Source organism: Gallus gallus, chromosome 3 (genome assembly GCF_016699485.2).
Source record: "Gallus gallus isolate bGalGal1 chromosome 3, bGalGal1.mat.broiler.GRCg7b, whole genome shotgun sequence".
Taxonomy (NCBI): domain Eukaryota; kingdom Metazoa; phylum Chordata; class Aves; order Galliformes; family Phasianidae; genus Gallus; species Gallus gallus.
Window position 1 is genome coordinate 5,142,583 of NC_052534.1, and position 21,455 is coordinate 5,164,037.

At 40.8% G+C, this 21,455-nt stretch overlaps 1 protein-coding gene and 1 long non-coding RNA gene across 10 annotated transcripts in view; both read left to right on the forward strand.

Moving 5' to 3' along the window:
• The window catches only part of MACROD2 (MACRO domain containing 2), an 838,556-nt gene that overhangs the window by 377,000 nt on the left and 440,101 nt on the right, over nucleotides 1-21,455 (forward strand). The window lies entirely within an intron of this gene.
• LOC124418349 overlaps nucleotides 1-21,455 on the forward strand; it is a 67,672-nt gene that overhangs the window by 42,142 nt on the left and 4,075 nt on the right. The window contains exon 1 of the long non-coding RNA XR_006938892.1: nucleotides 1-21,345. This exon is cut by the window's left edge and continues 42,142 nt beyond it. This is a non-coding gene — a long non-coding RNA (uncharacterized LOC124418349). The remainder of the gene's footprint in view (nucleotides 21,346-21,455) is intronic.

The following is a 21,455-nucleotide window of genomic DNA, read 5'->3' on the forward strand; positions in this document are numbered from 1 at the left end:
CTGATTGATTAAGTACCAGCTTATGCCATTTTATGCCCTGTTATAAACTGCAGGTCCAGAACTGTTCCTGTATGTAGGAATCAGTGGGTGGCTAACAGGAGCTGTTTCTGTTTGGCCTGTGACATAGTTACTGCTGAGGTCTATGTAATGCAGCAGGTGATGACAAGAGGGCTTTACAACATCTTTTGAAACAGAATCAAGCCACTAAATGACAAGTGAAAGTGACAGGGTGAAAATTGGAAGTTGTATTAGAAGTAAAATGAATACTGCTCAGATAGGGAGTGATGGCAATCCTTTCTGGGTGACATAAGAATTTGACCCACTGTGGATTTCTTACTGGGTATGTGAGGTAACCCAGAAAGGAGGTACCCGTGTCACTGTAAATCAGTTCCCCCAGTTAAGCCTCATTACCTGGCCACCTTCAGTTTTAAATTATTTGACCCGCCATGGTTAATAAATAGACCATATAGTGAAGTTGATTTGGCGTGACATTTTTGGTTGTGGGTTGGATGTCGAATTAATTACAGTGGAGGAAAATAAAAACAATTATTTCCCTAAAATCCCCACGTTTTCTATCCCTTGCATGTTGAATTGGTTGGTGATACCCTTGTCGATATTTCTGGCCTCCGTATTTAGATTAGGACATATTAGGTAAAGCTGATGATTTGGGGAAAAAATCATAATGCTAGTTAATTGTGACTTCTTAATGTTGCTATTTGAAGGAAGACACAATATTTTGCTTTTAAAAAATTCTACCTAGAATCAAAAAGTAATGTCTGCAAGATAGAAACCCACTGCAGCCTAATACCACATTATTACTATGTGTGCTACTCTGCTTACATGTTATTGTCAATATATGGCATCTACCTGCATGGAAGGTTTTGTTTGTCATGGGAACAAAGTGATTGCTCCTCATTTTTCCTGACTGCTGAGTTCTTTTAGCAAAAAGCATTTTTATCCTGGAATAAATACTGATTCTCTCTTTTCTGTCTCTGAGAACATTAATATAGTAAGAGTTACATTCACCGTGAGGGCAGCTCAGGGCCCAACAGGCTACTTAAAGCCATGACACTCGCCAGCGTGCGAGAAGTGTCTTCATTGCTTTGGAGGGAAAGCAGAGAGGTTAGCAATAGCTGAGTTGTCCCTTTCTAAACAGGCTGAAAACGTCCAGGTGAGAATGCAAAGGTTGAGACAATGCATGGGAACACATCTGCGGAACATCCATTGGTGTAGCTGTCCTTCAGCTGCTGGGGGATTGCTCATCGCTGGGGGGGATGCAGTGGCATCTTCCTGATAGACACGTTGAAAAGAGCAGGCAAGAGCCATGGGAAGGTGTGGGCAGGTTATTGATAGAACCGCACACTGCCACTTCCTCTGCAGCTTTCTTAGGATGCTGTTGTAGGAAACAGCTGCTCCTTTGCAGATGACTACCTGTGCCTGCTGCTTTCCTTGTGTTTCCTCTCAGCCTGCATCCATGTGTGCCCCTATGAGATCGCGTGTGTCTGACTGTGTGACTGTAGAAATTACGCCTTGCATGTGCAAGATTTTTGCTCCCTTAACTCCAGAATTAACTGTCATTACTCAATTAACAATTGGAACACATAGGTAAGATTCCAAGGTTCTCTTCAAAGAGTGACACATAAAGTGACTTCCTTCTGCTGCTATAAAAACAACAATTAGCATTCTAATAAATTAGTTCGGTGGAATTTATAGCAACACAATAAGCTTTGATATTTGTAAAGTCAGTGCTAGCTTCTGATACGCTGAATCACTGACTATTATTGTGAAATCCTTTTTTGGATGTTTGCATGCTGGACACTTGTCCTTGTATTACAGCATTGGCCATTGTCTTAATAAAATGTTTTTGAAGCAATGAAGGAAAATGATAAGGATCATCCATCTCCAGCAGAATGTTAATTGTCTGTCTCCAGCATGATGCTATCACGCTTCTGTTCCAGAGTCAGTGCTATTGAATTTGGATCAAGCCTTCATTTAATTGTTTTTTTTTTTTTAATTTTTTGAATGTATTTTTTTAAACACAATTGAAAAAAAAAATAACTCCCACACTCCTGTGCCTCATACAAATCATAATGCTGCCACTGACTTTACGAGAATGGCATTCTTTGAGAAGGTTTTAAGTTGAAATGGGGCTTTCAAATGGCTTGCATTAGTTATCCTCAAGGGAATGCATTTCCTAAGGGGGAAACTACAGTTAAACTGATGTTTTGTGAGATTTTGTACTGATGTCAAACTTCGTTCTGCTGCATGAAGTAACACAATTAAAGCACCAAAATAGCAAAACAGAAGCAGCAGAACTTTGTTGAACTTGTAGATGTTTCCACATAGGTGATTAAAATTTGATAGGAGTGTTTGAGGCATGTCCACGTGAGATGTGAGAAAAACAAGCCTTAAGCAAGTTAGCAATTTCCCTCCAAAGGGTTTTATGCAGAGGAAAGAAGGCAATATTTATGTGCAATAGCAGCTGGGTGTTTTTAGAATGACTTTTAAGTTCTTTTATAGTAAGCCTCTGCACCATTAGAGAACAGATATGAATCAGATACGGTAACAGTTTGTCCCATGTGTGTGAAGTGGTCTTCCAGGATAAAATTACAATGTCTTTCCTTCTAAATGTGGTACTCATTTGGGAGTAAATTAATTAAGACTGTCGTTCTGCAGTTGTGACATGGTGAGGCACTCAGGGTCTCCGTGTAAAACTTTTTGGTACATCAGGAAAATAAAAGCATTTTTCCTAGTGGTTCTAGAGTTGTTACATGATACTTTAAATAAATGACTTAATTCCATGCTCAAAATACCCAAAGGTATAATATCACATTATTGTCGTTATTGACTCAGATGGCAGCAGTTCACAAGCTCTTTCCTCATTTGAGAGCCTTTCCTCACGAGACAGGAGGCTGGTCTGTGTGCTGTGCCCTACCCGGTTTACTGTTTTATCCTTACTTGTGACTCAAACACATGAAGATGAACGTAACACACGTAAGTCAAACAGACACAAATGCCTCACTTGGCGTTCCTCACTTGGCATTCCTCCAGCGATCTTCACTGATGGACAGGCTGTATGGGGGGGTTTTCTCAGTGGGAACATGATACGGACTGCTTAGTTATTCTGTACATGCTGGAAAACTGGGTGGTTTCCCTGTTCCTCTTTGAGTGGAGATCAAAAATTCATGCAGCAGAAAGGTTAAGACTGCCAGTAATTGAAACACTCAGTTTCGACAGCAGAATTGCATGTGAGCTTTCCAGTGAATTGTAGACAATCCACGACTTGATGTCTGCATCTGTTTAAGCACAATTACTTTCTGTGCTTATTTGAGTTATCCTGTCATTTTCTGTTGAAGTGTTTTTTCTGCTCTAAAATGAACCTAATTGCAAAACCATTTCAGGTAACAATATTGAATGTAAAGGTATGTGTCTCTGCACGGCTGTTGTTGTGTGTGAACTCCTCGCGATACTATCTCAGTGGGGTGGAAGGAAAATCAAGAGCTGAATCTTTTTAAAATGCATTTGAATGCTTTCCTCGAGTAGTGATTATGAGGAATGAATATAGCCGGAGCTTAATCATAAACTTTTCCCTTCCCTGTCAGTACTGACATTTACTTGTTTCTGCACAAATAGATGAATCATAGCTAATGATTTATTTTGATCATTTATAGCGTTAATGCAAAACTTAGTCTCATGTATTTTGACCTCCAGATTAGCTAGACCGAAAGCCTAACAGCCACTGTGTTGCAGAACTGTGGCACTGCTCTACAGGGTAGTGTAGTGCTCTACAGCCTGGGGTAACAAGCCACTGGTGCACCCTGGGTGACTGCATGCAGAAGGAGCATACAGGACAATCCATCATCCAGGGGACGTTTGCTAGCGCATAGTGCAGGAAGCTGAGTATTTAGTAACGCTTTTCTTTCATGTGAAGGTTTACCTATGGCTCCTGTTATGGGTGAAATTCAGTAGGAGCCTGTGATCCCAGTGCATCTGACTCACACCCAGCATCTTAGTGGACTTCACAACAGTACACCTGCACTCCTGGCTGCTCGCTGTCCGAAACATCCTCCATTTGAGTGAGAAAAGGAAGTGGGTGTGTAAAAGAGGGGAGGACTGAACAACTTTACGCAGAGGATGGAGAGTGGTGGTACTGCTCAGGATAATAACTTCAACTCTGATTTGCTTTCTCCCATTGCAACAAGGCATCTGTATTCTCTGCAGAGCACAGACGGCCTGGAGGAAGCTTTTGTTCCTGGAAACCACGAGGAAGTCAACAGATCACTTGGGAAATTGAAGAGGAAGCAGGGCTGGACTTGTGATAACTTGTTTTCAAAGAAAAAAAGAGCGTGGAAGGGTGGGGAAGGGGAATAGTGGGAAGAACACGAGGAAGAACTTAGGTATACTTCCGTCTGCAGTACTGTAAAGGTAATACTGCTGTGGTATCAGGTGTCCCAAGCTGCCAGCCATCAGTAACATCAAATCTTTGCATCCATTTCACGTGCAAAAGTCAGCTTGCAGATGGCTGGCACTTCAGGGGGGTCACTGGCAGTAGTGAAGGAGTAAGACTGAAGGTTTCTGGGCTGAGATTAGCTGAAGTCTTCTCTTATCATACAATAGCTTATTACATGATAGTATTCAGGCAAATGTATATAGTCTAACAGTATGTCCATTATTTTGTCTAGCAATCAGACTCTACATTTTGTGCTGCAGAAACAAATGCCTTTTTCAATTACCTTAATATGCTACATTCTTTAAATTAGATGGTCTATAGGCAGCATATAAACAGCACTCTCCAATATTATTTCAGAAAATGAATAGCATGTGTGTTCCCTCTGCTAATCTACAAGAGAAACTGCCGAGTGACATAGGCTCTTGTTATTTGCTTCCATATGAACAGCTCTGAGCAAGTGTCCCGAAGAAATGCACACTGACTGCATTCTGGCTTGTAGAAGGCCGTGTGTCTATTTGACATGTTCTCAGTGGAGAATTGCTTATCCATGCCCGATCCTGACTGGTTTCACCTTCCAAAAGAAACTAGCATAGGTCAAATGTTGGCAAGATGGATTGAAAAGTGCTTCCAGCTGATGGAAATGCTTTTGGTAACAAAGTGGAGGAATTTGAAATCTAATCTATTCTCAGTGGAAAAACAGCAAATAGTCCATGTTTCAACACTTACAAGCTATTCTAGTATCTGAAGTGCTGACATACATGAGTTCTGCGAATGACAGATGCCAGGAATCAACTAATTTTGCGTGAATGCTACAAATACAAAATATCTTCTATAATGGACTGTGATGTGCCAAAAGAGCTTTCTTATTTACTAGTTCACTGCAGTGCTAATAGCCGTGCTTGTACATGAATGTCTCCAGACTCTTCCTTCTCCAGTTCTTGTGTTCATTGTCTTTGGCATTCCTAATTTCTCATGTCTTTCCCTTCCTAAAATCTTACTTTCCCTAGCACAGTTGAACTTTTCCATCCTTTATTTCAGTGTTGATTATTTCGGGCAGTCATTTTTATCCCATCTGAATGTATATTCACTCTTGCCTGTGTTGCTGGTTCTTCTGGCTTTCTTCATAAGCAGTTCCTGCGGTGTTCAGAATTTCCTCTGCGTGTGAGCTGAGGAGAAGGATGTTCCTTACTAGGCAAAGTCTGTGTTATTCTTCCTTAATTTTGGTAGCTGTTTGTCTTCTGTTCCCTCCACTTGTCTCTGACTGTAAGTGCAGTGTAAGTTAGAGTTAGGGCCAAGTGTGTGCGAGGTTTCCTGTTGAAATACAGAATAATGATGGAGATGTGAGTCACAGACTGACTAACACTTGGCACAACATCAAAGAAAGTATGCATCTTTCTTTATTATAATTTTCCTTTTATTTCTTCCATTGCTTGTCCTTTTTTTCCTCTTCTTCGTACCTCTCCTAACTCATGTATACAATTAATTGACATACATATTGTAGGAGATATTTAACTAAGCATAGCTGCTTTCTCATCTGCCTAAAACAGGACGCTTCTTAGGAATGTGAATTATACCCTTACCCACACCAAACATCTCTCTTAAGCATAGCTGGAAGCTGCTTTGTGGATTTTAAGGTGCCATTCCCTGTCCAGGAGAAAAAGAAACTGGAAAAAAACAGAGGGCCTGACCTGAGTAGGAGTGCAGAGCTGCCTTTCGGGCTCAGCAAGGCTAATGGAACCTCTTGTTCCCTCCCACCACCCTTTGCACATCACAGGTTTCTGAGTGCAACTGGCCTGTGTAAATTTCTAGCATAAATTCAGTACTAGATGAGGCAAGGAGTCTTTACAGCTGTTTTGTTGAAATCTTTTAAAATTTCATTTCCCCTGACCAGGGCAGTCAGCAGAGACAGATTTCTGTAATAAGGGAACAATCGTGTTTGACTGTCTGAGCAAATTCTTCCACTACCAATTGACTACTGAGATGAAGTGGAATTTCTTACAAATCCGGTTACAGTGGGTCAAGCACCACGTCTGCGGTTGTGCTTATTTTTTGGAAACCTTGGTAGGGATTTATTTTAGCACAACCGTTTTATAATGCTTGCAATACGTTCATACTTTGGTTTGCTGCTACTACAGATAATGGATGACTACTTAGTTAATGTTTGACGGCGGTTACAATACACATCTCCCAAAGTTAAGTGTCCTTATGTCTTTATATGAGAACTGACCTTCAGGGACAGTAAACATATTGTTTGGCAACAAGTTAATTACAGACTTTATCTTCCAAAAACATTCATGTCACGGGTGGGATAATTAAGATGTCCTTGCAAGGGAAAAAAGAGTTCTTGAGTTATAGTAGCATTCCAAAGTAGGTGTTAGAAACCGAGGTCACACCAGTATTACAGGGTCTGCGTACTCACGTTGTTTTGTCTAAATAATTCTCTTCAGGCTATAAAAATGAAAGATGGACTTAGCTGATGTGTGTGGCAATATATTCTGTAAGTCTGTGAAACAACAAAAGGATCTGGGTCTTGCAGGGGTGTGATGGGCAGGCAGAACTGATTGTGTTTGGTTTACTGCGGGATTGATTGCTAGGGTTTATTTTGTTTTTCTCCCCTTTCCTCCTTCTAAGGCCCAAATCTTTTGTGAAATGGCTGGGATCGCGTTGGCCCTTTCTGATTTTGTAATATGAACTTCATGGTGATAAATAGCTAATTATTTGCAATTGAATTAGGCTATGAATTTAAATATGACAGAAACAGATGTACTGGTGATTACCTTCAATGCATTGCTCGGAGGATCCACGTTTGACACAGTATAAATACATTCCTGAAATGTTATTTCTGGAGTGGGATAGCACAGCTATTGAATCTTATTGAGGGGTTAGTGAATATCCTCCAGACCACCGCATCTCAGATATGGAGTGTGGTTTCTGTTCTGTTTTTCTCTGGAAATATTCAGAGAGAGAGGAGTATTCACTGCTGGGAACTGAAGTTCTTGTTCAGGAGCATTGCATCTCTAAGCTGCAGGCGTATGGTTTCAGTCCAATTTCGATAGATTTTTTTCACACTATACATTCACAAGGGGACACCAAGTGCTTTCCAAGGATTAACTCCCCAGAGGGGCACAATGTGGTGGAATAAAATTGTTCTCAGCATAATTCCCACTGTAAGCAATTTTGTAGACGGTACTTAAATGAGGGACTTTGTCAGCTGGCTGAATTACATACAGTATAATGAAGTAGGTTAACTATCCCAGCATGCCTTTGTGTTAACATGGAACTGATAATGACTACACACTAATGTAATTTTAAGATTTGATTTGCAATATCTTAAAACAACAACAACAAACAAATGAAAAACAAAATCTCTCCATCTTCTCTTTCTCAAAATATGATTCGGGAGATTGATAGGTCTGATAATCAGATAATCCTGAGCTACTGTTTTCAGTTTGTTTTTCTCTTTGGAAACCTGCAGCAAAGGCAAACCATTCCATTTTTAATAGACAGTACAATTTTGGACAATCAAATACCTTCAGAATGGTTTTTTTTTTCTGCAGTGGAGAAAAAGGCTTACAACGTTAACAAAGCATTCCCCAATCATAGCCAAGATACATGGCTGCTGGTGAGTCATACCTTGAAAAACAGCAGCCAGATTATGAATGATTGAAACATACTCTTTGAGACCTATTTCCATGAATACATTTGTGGTTTGAATGATAATATTTAAGCAGCCCAACATGAGAGAACAATAGAAAAAATGGAATCTTTGACTTTGAATGGTGGAACTATGCCAATCACGTGTAATGCGGCACTTTAAAATACCCGTATCTAATTGATACATCAATACTGAGTGTGTCCAGGATGGGTTTATACAGAGTGCAAGGCAATGGAGTAACACTTTGAAAATGGTTAATCCTGTGCCTGTCCCGTGGACTGTCCTGAAAGTTAAGCCTTTTTATCTTTGCACTTGGGAAAAGAATGTCCATAAATACTTGGGCGTGATGCAGACTTGTAAGATTCCTCCATGAGTGAATGGCACTGCAGTATGATTCTTACTTGGTTCAAAGTTAGAAATTCAGCTCCAGTTATCACTGAAGTTATCGATGACCATGCAACGTTTCTAACTTCATGTAAACAAGAGACAGTTTTCTTCTCAGCAAACTTTTTGCTTTTTCATGGTTTTATTTTTTTAAATACATGTTTTTTTGCTTTTTAAAATTTTTTTGGAAGCTTAGTAATTTATTTTGCTTGTGTTGTTTATTAGATTTACTTGTATGTTTTACTCAACATAAAATGGCCCAAGTCAATTTCATTTGAGGTGTTTTTTCTGCATAACTGTGTGCAATTAATCTTTTTCTTTTTAAACCAGCTCATTTAGTTCTTGCTTCCGCCACAGCTACATGGAAATGAGAGACTTGACCTATTTATAAAAACAAGCCTTTTAGCATTGTGAGTGAGGGGAAGAGAGAATTTTAGAGTTTTTGGAGTTTACTTTACAATTAGTTGCCATTAGGGTTTGCTGGGGCACATGTGAATGATATTTTCCTTTTAACAGGAAAATACGCAGTGGACTTGACAGGAATTTCTTCCTCTCATAGCCCCTAGTGCTTCCTAACCTTGTTAGTGCTCTCCAGAATTTGACTTGGAGCTGAACAGGCCTCAGCTTTGTTGCATAGAAATTACATGCGTGCTGGCAGAGCGTGTAGACTATTCCACTTCACGTGCATTCAGGCAATAGGCGCAGAAATTGATTTATGCAGGACTACAGTTATTTCTAATGTGACATTTACCCCAGAACTATGTTGGGTTGTTAGCACTGGAAAAAAAAAAAAACACAGTATTTTCTTAATGCTGCTCCGTATTCAGTGCCTTGCTGGTACTTGTTGCAGATGTTTCAGATTACTGTCAAAACTTCATTATCAGTGATAATGTACTAATGCAGTAAGTTGACATACGGGTTGACCAAGTGACTATTGCAATGTGTAATTAGGCTGGTGTCATGTGATACGTTGCCAGTGATCCTGCACAGCCTTTACGTGAAATTTGCCTGAGACTGAATTGATTTGCTGCATTGTTCCCATTCCCAGAGTGGCTGCTGCCATTTTTGCAGGATTCCTGTGGGGTGATGTGAATGCTGTAAGGGAGCTCCACGTTATACCATACAAATACGTTTTCTTCCAGATTTTCATGTAATATTCATGTTACTGGAAATAATAATCTCATTATAGAATTAGCAGTACATATATATCTGTCTAATAAATCACATCCAAATATATGGTGTTTATATTATAAATAATACATATCCTTCTATTACTAATGTTTACTACTGTTAAGCCATTTGAGAGCTCTGACATTGCCCAATTCCTAGCCTTGGTAAACAAAGATATTGTTTACAAAGATGTGGGTCTGCAAAGTAAGAAACTGGAATTTTAATGGATTCCTTCCAATAGCTGTCAGTTTCTTCCTCTGAGTTTGATAATTGAAAGGTTTGTTGTTTTTTTTTTTTATTTTTTCTTTTTTAAAAAAAAGGAAGATGGTTTCAATTATCCAAAGCTGGCGGAATGTTTAACTACCCTTCTGCTATCAGTGGACTTGTTTACATTAGGATTTTGACTAAATTGAGATTGCACATATCCAGATGTTATCTGCCCGGGTGACTTTTTCATTTGCTTTGGCAAAGAATTTGATGGTATATTGCTACCATCTCTTTGTCAGTTTTCACTTTATGTATTGCAGGCTGCCCTCAGACTTTTCTTTTTTAAACATTTTCCACAGAATCATTAACTCCTAAGCTTCTGCTGCTCCTTTCTAAAGGTAAAACCCCTATTTTATGGTAGGCTTGTCTGAATAATGATTAAACACAGGGAAACTTTCTCAGTTGTACCCTTTGTGTGGCTATGCAGGCAACTGAGCAAATGCTGGGTTTTCTTTTTAGATTTTGTAGCCTATTTATTTCAGTCTCCTGCACTTTGGGGATGTGATGGCCTTGCTCCAAGGCTAGATTGCAGCCTTGCCATTTGCCCCACGTGTGAAACATACCATTCTTAGGTTGCCCAGGGGCAGCATGGGAGCCAAACTAGGGCTGAGAAATGCAAACTTGATCCCGACTGCAGCTTTTCTTTTTGGTTTACATGAAAAAAGCCAAAGTCCCAGACAAGCGAACCTCATATCAAAAAGATTTCTTTTTCTGGTTATTGTTTTTCATCTCTGCTTTGCTGTGCTCAGGGGCAGTGGTGTGCCTGAAATGCATCTACTCTGCAATGCCCTTGTGTGAGATGGGAAAGGAAAAGCTGTGCACCGGAACCGCTCTCCTGCCTGCTCACAGTGACCTGTTGTACCAGCAGCTTCTGCACAGGAGCAAAGGCTCCTCTATAAAGTAGCCCACAGCACAATAACGCTCCATGGAATATCAACGGGGAATCAGTGAATACATTAGCCCGGGCTACTTGGAAGTAGAACTGCAGTTGTGAGAAATAGGAACGACTGAGCAAGAGGATCATTTAATTCATTACTGTAATGTCATTTTCCAGCACTGGTGGTGGTGGGGAGAAATTACCTGGCCTGGAAACCTGCTACACAGAATGTGCTCAGCGGAGAAGCAGATTGAATAGGGAATTACATTTTCTATGTCTTTAGAGTGCTGAAGTGGGCAAATGCTCAAGCTCAGCAGTGATCGGGAGGAGTTGCAGCCAACAGAAACAGAGGTTTGAAAGTGTCAGACCCCAAACTCTGTCCTAGAGAAGCTGTCTAATGACTTATTTTTTCACGTTCAACCCCCAGACCTTCTGGTTGCAAATTAAAGAGTTCATGTTTGTACTCACATGACTTCAGATGCATACATCTTACATTGGATCTGAATGGAGGTCCACTTATTACTGTTTATCCAGACACGGGTAGAGCTAATCCTATTTACAGGCCTTTAAAACGTGAGCTTTTTATTGTAAGGCTGGCTTATTTTAACTGCAGTATTTAACCTCAGAAATCTGTTTCTGGGTTGGTTTTTGTTTTTGGGGTATTCCCCCCCCCCCCCCTTCCTTGATTGTATTTTAAAAAATATGAGGTTTTAAGTCAATAAAAGCAATGAAAATGTGTACATTCTTTGGAACGTATGATTCAAACAAATCCATGATATAACCATACACAGTGGGATTGGAACCAAGCTGTTTTTAATTGTTAATGCTGTTGACTTTGGTAATGCCTGAAGACCAGCTTTGCTTGGTCAAGTAGAAACACAGAGATGCGTTTGTAATCTAAGCAGATTATAGAGTGTAACTGAATTGTAGGGCCCGGTCGGAGGGGGAATGTAAAGACCATGTGCAAAGTATGCGTCAGCAGAGCATCAAGACGAAGATCTAAAGGAACTGATTCCACTTTGTTCTTCTGGCCTCTCTGAAGCCATGTTGGTCACACGTACAGTTTTATTTGTTTATTTGTTTCTTTATTTCGAGAGTGGAATTTTATTTTCATTGAGTGATTTTTAGAAAGGGGAGCAGGGCACGTGAACGTGGGGAAAAGCACAGAAACTGGTGTCTTCCCTCTATCTTTATGGTGGCAGTGAACGGCCTGAGTACAAAGAAAGGACATATGCAGAGGGAAATTTACTTTTCAGGTCAGCAAAGCTTCCTGCAGGAGCTCTCGGTATATCATTCTCCTGCTTGCTCCTTGCCACGTATATAATTAATTCAGGCTCAGTGACTGCTTTTTAGCTGAGCTCAGTGTTAGCTGCTGATTCGGAGAGTGGGGCCAAGCTGTTGACTGCCGCTCTGTTTACTGTTATCAGATGTCTTCCCAGTGACTGATAATAGTTTAATTGAAGAAAACATGGGCTCTGCTGAAAACCCGAGATTCCCCTGTTTGGGAAGTCTTGAGAAGAAGTGGGATTTAGGCAGGAGCAAAGAAACCAGGGTTAGCTGTGGATTCAGATAGTTCTGAAGTTCATGGAGGAGGCTGGCTGAGGACAGGGGACAGTGGTGTGTAGAAAGACATTGCAGGGGGTTCTCCTAAGTTCCAGTGGACCTTTAAGAGTGAGGAAAGTTATCCTATGGGATGGAAGGAATTTTTTTTTTTTTTTTGTCTATCTAAAATAAAGATTGCTAGGATCCCTTTTCAAAGCCGTATGTTATGAGTGACATCCCACTGAGGTACCTGAAGGGAGAGGGACTGTAACCCAGTGTGCCCAGTAGGAGAGAGCGCTGTGAGAAAAGATGGGATTAAAACATCAGCTTGTTAATTTCTTAGGAGAGGTCTTGTGAAGGACTGGGGAAGCTGGGGGTTATCTCTGTCTGCAGCTCTTTCCAGAAGAGACTGAGCTGATACTTATTAAGACCAAAGGAAACCTGAGAGCATGTGGGTGCAAAGCATGTCTAGTTATAACACAAGAGCTGCAGCTGACACTGTTTCCCAGAAAACTTGACAGGTTGAAATAACAGTGGGAGACTTATGAAAAGAGTGGAAAGAAATCTTGTACAAAGAGCTGCATGGCTGATTGCATCAGTGCCTTGATGTCAGTAAGTCTTCACCATGAGACGTGCGTGAAGGCTGCGGAGCATGTATACACATATGGTGGCATATTTATGTCTTGTGAGGCATCATTAACAATAACAACGGGTTTGTTTAATAAAGACTTCTAGGAGTTATATTTCAATAAAATGATCACTATCAATCTGTACCTGAGCACACTCGATTTTCAAAATCTAATATTCACCTCTGTGTTTCATTTCACATTTCATTCCTGTTAGCAGGCAAATGGAATTAGACGGATGCAAGAAAGCACAAGCTGTTTTTATTTGAGGAAAGAAGGTCAATTATACAGTATGAAATGAGCAAAATTCCAAGAGGCTTCAAGCCTTAGAATCTCAATTATTAATTACTTTGCCTCCCGAGTGTCTGTGCTGTTACAGACAAAGCAAAATGAAAAGAAGTGCAGGGGTCAGGAGAGTGCCAGAAAACAGCACTCCGCAGCCCGCTGTGGATTGGGGAAGACCACGGGTTGCAGGGTAGTTCAGTAAGCGTGCTCCACTGCCTGGAGCACTTCCAGTGCCTTTGCACAGAGTGAGTGGCCTGGGCTCAGCTGGGCCTCAGTGCTGTTTCCCAGGGTGGTCTGGGAGAGCCTTTGGCTGGAGCTGCAAGGAAGGACTCTGTTCCAGGCTGGCTTCCTTGTGCCCCTGCTCTTTCCTTTCTCATGGTCTTTTCTTTGGGGCTTTTAATGAAAATGCTGTTAAACCATCTTCTCTAGACTAGATTCCATATTTGTTCCAGTATTTTATAATTGCACCTACCTGTACCTAACATTGTTTCCCAAAGTAAAATGGGAATCTGAGCAGTGTAATGCAACTGCAGCGAGGACAAAATAACGTAAGTTCACTGAATGACATTTGCTCTTACCTCTAAGACAAGAGCTTAATTTCTTTACCCTTTCATACTTCACATTTTAAGTTCAGTGCGTAAGCTTTTTACTGTAGTGGAAAGTGGCACAATCAGCACATGCATTCTGAATCCTTCAGAACCAGGAAGCATTGGTATTTTTCTGTTGAGTTCAAATCCTTTTTCACCTTTTCCTAAAAATGTTTCCTCAGTTAAAATTTGCTATGCTTGTCTCCAGCGTGTGAATGTTGCCTTGGATCATTTGCAATGAGCAGCTGCAAGGAGATCTCAGAAAGAGAGAATATGCTAAGTAAATTAGTAGTTTAACTGCACAGCAGTCAGCAGTCTTTCATCTGCAATATTGTGTGCTTGTCTCTGAATTCGGGGTAAGTTTCCATAGCTCCAGAAAGCTCCCAGTTTTGATGTGTGGAATTCCAATGAGCAGGAACTTCTGACAGCAGCATTTCCCAATATTTAACCTTCACAATGTCACTAAAGGCAAGCTTAGATTCCTCCCCTTCACCCCATCACCCTTTAAATTATTTTCTTCTGTTAACAGCCACTGTTCAGCAAATCAGCCATCTGAAGGCAGGGATTAGGATTTATTGTTGAACTATGCTCATGTGGAACACCTTAATGTGAAAGTAACATCCCTTGGCCTTCTTTATGTGCAGAGGATACGTTCTACGGAAACCATGTATTACCCATACACCAGTTGTCTTGGTTTCCACTTGCTTCAACACCACTCTGACGCTGGAGAATTTCAGGGTAAAGCAGCAGCCATATACCTCAACATGGGTAATTCCTGAAATGTAGCCACTACCTGTTCTTAAGTAGGTATTCCATATTTCAGCCTGTTATTTGCTGCTGCAATTGCAGGGCTTGGGGGTGTTTTTTTAGTTTGATTTGGTGTTTGCTTGTTTGTTTCTCTAAGACTTTGTGTCTGTTTTCTTTAAGTCGAAAGATATTTAAAGCACTATAGTATATACTGTAATTTCATGATAATTCATGACAAGTAGTAGAATATGTTTGTTCCTAACAACTTGCCTGTTGTAAGGTAGCACAAACTAGTAGGATAGCTATGTGAAACTGGTGAGGAAAAGAACAACACTGTCAAAAACTGTGTTCAAAATGCGTATGGAAAGCCCAGCCTCTTTTGAGATTGTCCTATGCAGAATTTCACTGCTCCCTCTTAAAATATGTAGGGCAGAGAAGCCCTGAATTCAATTCGCAGATGATAACAATAGTCTGAACTGAGCAAAGCTTGTCCCGCTACCTACCTTGCATATCGGTTGTATGAATAGAGCAGAATTAGTCCATTGTGAACAAAATGCTAGTAATAAAGATCACAGAATAGATATTAACTTGTTCTAGCTTTCAGAAACTTCTGAAAAAGCAGAAGTTTTCAGAATACCAAGTAGTTTCCTAGCTACCCTGTGAAATGCCACTGTTCTGCTGCAAAATATAGTTTACCAATCTTCTAATTTTCTTGTTTAGGTACATGCTGAGCTATAATTTATCATACTGATTTGGAGGTTTATCTGTTGCCTAATGTAGGAAAAGCAGCATGCTGTCACCTGTACCTCATCCATGACTATCAGTAAACCAGGTGGTTGTCAAAGGGAATATTTTCATTGTGTTGGTAACCAAGGGATACAGTGTTTTCAGTAGTTTTGCCACAGCCTACACTGTTAAAAACATATCTATGTCATATATACCATACATATAGCATTATTCAGAAATATTGGCTTTAAAAGAAAGACAACTTTAGAGATTTTCTTCTATCAGGGTAGTGGATGGGATGGTTCTACATGAGCACTTGTGGGATTTGTGGTATATTTTGCACTACAGCTGTTAAAATGACTCACACAAGCGTCTGCATCTGTGGAAGAATTATCCTACAGCAGTAATAGCTCCGAAATCTGTCATTTTCCTGCTAGAAACTGGAATTTGAATGCAGCATTCCAACTGCTAATGGATATTCAGGGCCCTTCCGGAGAGAGTCTTGATTAGTAGATGACAGGCTAACAGGAGAGCTGTGTTTTATGGTTAAGGGAGTTAAACCAAGCTCACGCTGCCTTTTGGATGGAGGGCAGGCAGGATCACTCAGAGCCTTCACAGGAAGTAGCTGGAGAGGAATGCCACCATGATTGATGAAGGCGGCCCATTATCAAACACTTTGTGCAAACTTTCTTCTAAGCAAATCACAGCGCTTATACAGCGCTCGAGTGGAGAATTAATGGTGGTTTTTTTTTTCCTGGAAATATGTCAAACAGCATCCAAAAGGAAAATTAAGAAGGAAAATTGAATGATGAACTTAAACTCATCACATGGCAGATGTTCCCTTTGAGTGTATCTGCATTTATTGCTTGGTAAATAACATTTTGCTCATGAAAAAGAGCCACATAAGTTACAAGCTTTTTCTCTGAAGTAAATTTGTATATAAGTTGGTTATTTTCATCTGACTTCCAATATTGTGATTTTCTTTTCTTATCCTTTCATTTTCTCTTCTTGCTTGCTGTTAGCATTTGAGGGGTTGTCTGTCCCCTGTGTAAGGAAATCCAAGACAGGGCAACAATAATTTTTTGTTCTTTCAGATAGAAAGATGTGAAGGCGTTTGGGCTCGCAGAGTTCATTTCACAAATCCTTCCAAGCAAGAACAGCACAAGCAGCCATCCCGAGCTTTACAGATTGCACAATCCCAGGGAGTGCGGCAGCCTGGCATGCAAAAAGGGATGCATTATCCCTGATTGATGTAGCTGGGACTTGTTCTATTGAATGGCTCTGTACATCAGGTTCAAGGTTTTCAACACTAACAGATGTGGGCTGGAATCTACTAGGACCTTACAATAATATCCACAAGGAACTGTGCAAGCAAATGAACCCCTTCTAGTTACAGAAATGCTATTAAATGTTTCTGAGCAGCCATGTTTTGCACAAGCTTGAACCTCCACAATGCTTCTAGGGACTCAATGTAGTGAGTGTCTGAATCAGTGCTGAGGGGACACTATCTGTGAATAAAGGATCAAGTTTTAAGCCACATGCAGGCTGGAGAATAGCTTTCTGTAGGTAATTATTCTGGCTAATCATCCTTATTAAATTATGACTAAAGCATGATTCTAAGATTCCCATCATGCTGAAAGCAAAGGTGGGGAAGCTGGAAAGGAAAGATGGGAAGATGCTAGCTGGAATGGGAAGACACTCCTTCCCCAGGAAGTCCTCTATAGAAATATTCATGGGCTCATTCAGGTTTATTTTCTGCCAGGTGTTCTTTTGTGCAGGAAACTGATACTCCCAGCAGTCCTGAATAATGAGGATTTATACATCTTCTTTTAGACTGTGAAATCACTTGTGATCTGTGAGACAGAAGGGAGATCAGGCTGAGCTCCTTTTATCTGACACCATGTTTCTGTGACCTACATGTCTTGTGGCAGATACCTTGAGTGTCCTAATGCGTTGGCCTCCATATCTATAGACTGAAGTACGTGGTACGCCAAGCCATGCTAAGTGTTGGTTACCTGGGTGAGCTGTGTAGGGATCCCAAGTAGGCCAGAATTCAGAGGGTAAAGTGCACCATTGCTGCCTTAAGGTAAGCTAGCTGAAAACAGCTGAAAATGTTGCCACTATTCAGATAGCATTCAGCAGCTGTCTCGTTGGCTCCGTACAAAAGTTCCCTGTATGGCTTCCCGAGTCACATAACATGTGCAATACAATTTGAAGTGTGGTAAAGGTCCTTTAGAAATTTCTTTAATAGAACAAAATGAAAGAATCTAAAGTTCAAAGACCTCGGAGGCTAATACAGAAATTTTCCTTGCAAATATAAGTACTGGAAGATAATCCCAGAAAAGATCAGAGATGTTTGTCACGAAATCTTTGCTGAAAATCTAGTGGCTGAAGGCTTACATATATCTCATGTTTCCTTGCAAGAGAGGCTGAATGTCTAGCGGGAGGTAGGCCGTTCTTTCAGTGGCACTACAAAGAAGCTTGTCTTTGGATTACCTCCCTAAATATAAGCATTTAACATTCTGCTCCATTTTCTGGTGTGTATTTGTAACCTCCATCAGATGCAGACAAGGTTTCATGGGGGCAACTTTTTCCCTCTTATGCATCATTCAGCCTGGAGAATTCCAAATTTCTGTATTACCCAAGTCTAGCTTAAAGGTAACCCTGTGTTCCTATCCCCAAGAAGTTCTTTCATTAACGTTCTCCCTTCTTTCACCACGTTGCCATGTGACTGCATGTCACCTGGAGCTGTTCTCATCACCTCTTAGCTCTCTTGCACACTCCATTATCTTTTCCTTTTTTTTGCTCAATGCTTTCTGAAGTTTATTTGCTCATCCTTCTCCGGGGCTCTGGCTCTGCAAGGCTTAAACTATATGGTCAAAATGATTCCTTTCTGAATGGGTCAGTTAATCTGGTCTCCACATGCTCAGGCATATGCTGTTGTCTTTCAAAAGCTTATACCTGTCTCCTGTAGCACTAAATTTGCATTGTAATGCATTAATTGTTAAAACATTGTGCATTAATTGTTAAAACATCGTTAAAGTTATTTAAGCAGCTAGCAGTATCCTTGCTTTCTGGATGGAGACGTATGGATAAAAGGAGAGGCTGTTCACACGACAGGATTTCGGGTGATAACTTATTGTGTTTTTTATCCCTAAGATTTAGACTCTTTGCATCCATTGTGCCTTTGAAAACTGCTCTAGAAGCAGAGTACCCAGAGCAGCGTGTAAATACTGCAGTGGGAAGCACCATGCCCGTGCTCAGCACTGTGCTGGTTATCATTGTCACAGGTGGGCAGCGCGGCTGACGGTCAGCTCTGACAAGCAGGCAGGAGAGCCTGGAGCTGAGGGACCAGCAGCCACTGAGCTACTCTGCTCTGGCTAGAGATGGAAAGCCTTTTCTAAAAGCAAAGTGACAACAGGTGGTTTTTGAGAGATTGACGTGGGCTGGCACAACAAAAGCCTTTCATGCTGTTCGTGTGTATACATTTAAGGCTGTTTTAAAACTTTAAGTGAGAGCTGGGACGATCTGCAACAGATGTCCCCAAACCAACATACATTTTATCAGCCAAGGGGCTCTCCTGTCCTTGCCTGCTCTCTAGGAATCCCTGGAAGGTTGTCTGATTTTAGTTTTGGTTTCAAGATGTGCATTCCAACCACGAGTTGCACGTGCAAATGCTTGGAGCACTTTCAGGGTCAGTCTGTGTGGAGTGAGGATGAGGAAGGAGGGAGCATGAGGTACCCTTTGCTTAGCATAGTCTGTCCCAACAGCACAGAGGGCAATAAATGAACTCAAAAGAAGCTTTTAGAAGAGTGCTGCATTACTGGGTAGTGGCCAAATCCTCTCTGTTCTGCTTGACTCTGTTTGATTTCTAACATTTATTAGCGCTTTGAAATTTGTAAGCGACTTTGTCTTTTAACTTTTAATACTGTTTCCCAACTACGATGGCCAGGCCTTGGGCTTCAGTATCTTCTGGCAGATTCTGCCACTTAAATGTCTTATGAGGTACCTCTCCTGCTTGAACCTTCAACAAAGGATTGCGGTGGGGGGAAATAAAGGTTTGGAACTTCTCTCTCTCTCTTTTTTTTTTTATAGTTCTGTTTAATCCGACCTCTCCCTAGAGCTGTCTTTAATTTCAGGAGGCATGTGGCAGAAATACCATGTGTTTATTGTCTGATACAGTGGAATTTCCCATGAGAGTAGTTTGTCTCTCCTTTCGAAGTGAAGGATAGCAGTAAAACAAGGAGGAGCCAGTTGTTACAGTACCATTTTATATCAATGTAGTTAGCTACTTCAGATTCCACCTCACTCCTGCCATTAAGACTGCAAAATTACCAGGTAAAACAGGATGTGGGCCTGCTATCTGTGTGCAATGAGAACAGAAGGTTTTCTACAAATAAATGTTCAGAGGAAATTTAAAGAGACTTAAGATGTGTCTTTAACCATTTCAGCTTTTCTAGCCCATACACATTCAATCTACAGCCTACAAGATCTGGAGTATTACCCTGCTCCTTCCTTTTTGCTGCCAGCACTTCATGCCCACAGCCATACTTCTTCCACCAGCAACGCTTTCTCCTGTATCCATATTCCCACACAATGCCCCTTTCCTACCTCACTCATACAGTCATACTGTCTTCTACTTCCCACTACTTCTTTGCAATTCTCATAATTTCTGCTTAATTGAAAAACAAACAAACAAAGCAAACAAACAACTCCAACACCTGTGCATGGGATCATAAACAGATTTTCTACAGCACTTTCCTTATCCTGCTTCTGATAGGAAGACTTCCAGTTTAAATAATCTTTACTTACAAAATTCATTTTCTGCTAGATTAGATTCAATTTGTGTTCTTCATCCTTCTCACTCTCCATGTATAAAAGATGGTGATTTTTTCTTGCACCCATTCTGGTGTATTACTAGGGAGCTTTCACAAACGGCAATAACAAAAGGCCTTGTATAGAGAGCGTTGTCTAAAATAGAAATACAGATTTTGATTAGTTATTCCTTCTAGCAGTAACTAGCTGATTTGTTTCTGATGCCAGGCTTTGTCAGTTCTGCTTGATTGTAGGACCATTATGTGCACCTGAAGAAGACCCAAACCTTAGTGCTTCAAATTGCCACCTGGTGGTACTGCACGTTGAATGTACCGTTCGGTCTATGGCAACATCCAAAAATAAAATCCTGTCTAGATGACAGCTTTGTGAATGACAGAAGATGATCTTGATGTTCAAACAAAGCATCATCATCCTGGCTTGTGATTTAAATTTTATGTTTATAAATGCAAAAAAAATTGCAAAGATTTTGCAAACCACTGCCTATTTCAATTTATTTATGTGACATTTTTGTTTCCTCTTTTTTGACAGCTAGCCCTTCACATTTGCTCACAAATAACTTAAAAAATCAGATCCATATGACTTCTTTCAGACAACCTCTTTAGAATCTACTTAATGATAAACAGAAGGGAGGTTCAGATGGTTTGAATATAAGTTCACTTCTGAATAATCATGTATTTAATTGCACTGCTAAATTGAGCAATGGCTTCCAGTCAGCAATCGCATGTAAGTGTCTCTCTGCTTGACTTCACATTTGGGTGAGTTTTTGTTGGGCGTGGGGGACTGATCCAACAGAAGGAAACTTTGGAAGGCATGCTAGGAGCACCATGACACACAAAAGGCAAGCTAAATATGGGGAGAGTCATTAGTGCCTATTACAGGCTGTAGAAGGAAGGAGAGGAAAAGGGGAGAAATGGGTCTTTTGTGGAATGGAGGAATACTCAAAGCTTTGCCACTTGTGGGGGGAGCTGCTGGCAGAGGGCAGTGGGGAAGGCCCCAGGTGTTGTAGCTGCACAGGTGATGCTGATTGAGCAGAGGGTAGTGATCAGCAGCTGGTAGGGTGCAGCTGTGAAAAAGGGATACATGTAGGCTGCAGTGCTTCAGGGGATGGCCAGTAAGTGCCAGGAAGGTGACTGCCTGATCTGTAGTGTATGAGTTGGATTCTCTGCTTTTGAAAAAGGATTTCTTTGGAACAGGTTAGGAGCTGTTGGAGGAGAGGGTTGTTTTCTGGGATGCACAAGAGCTCTCTGTTAGCATGGGAGGGAGGTAGGGGAGGAATACACTGATGCTGGAATGAACTGGCCCT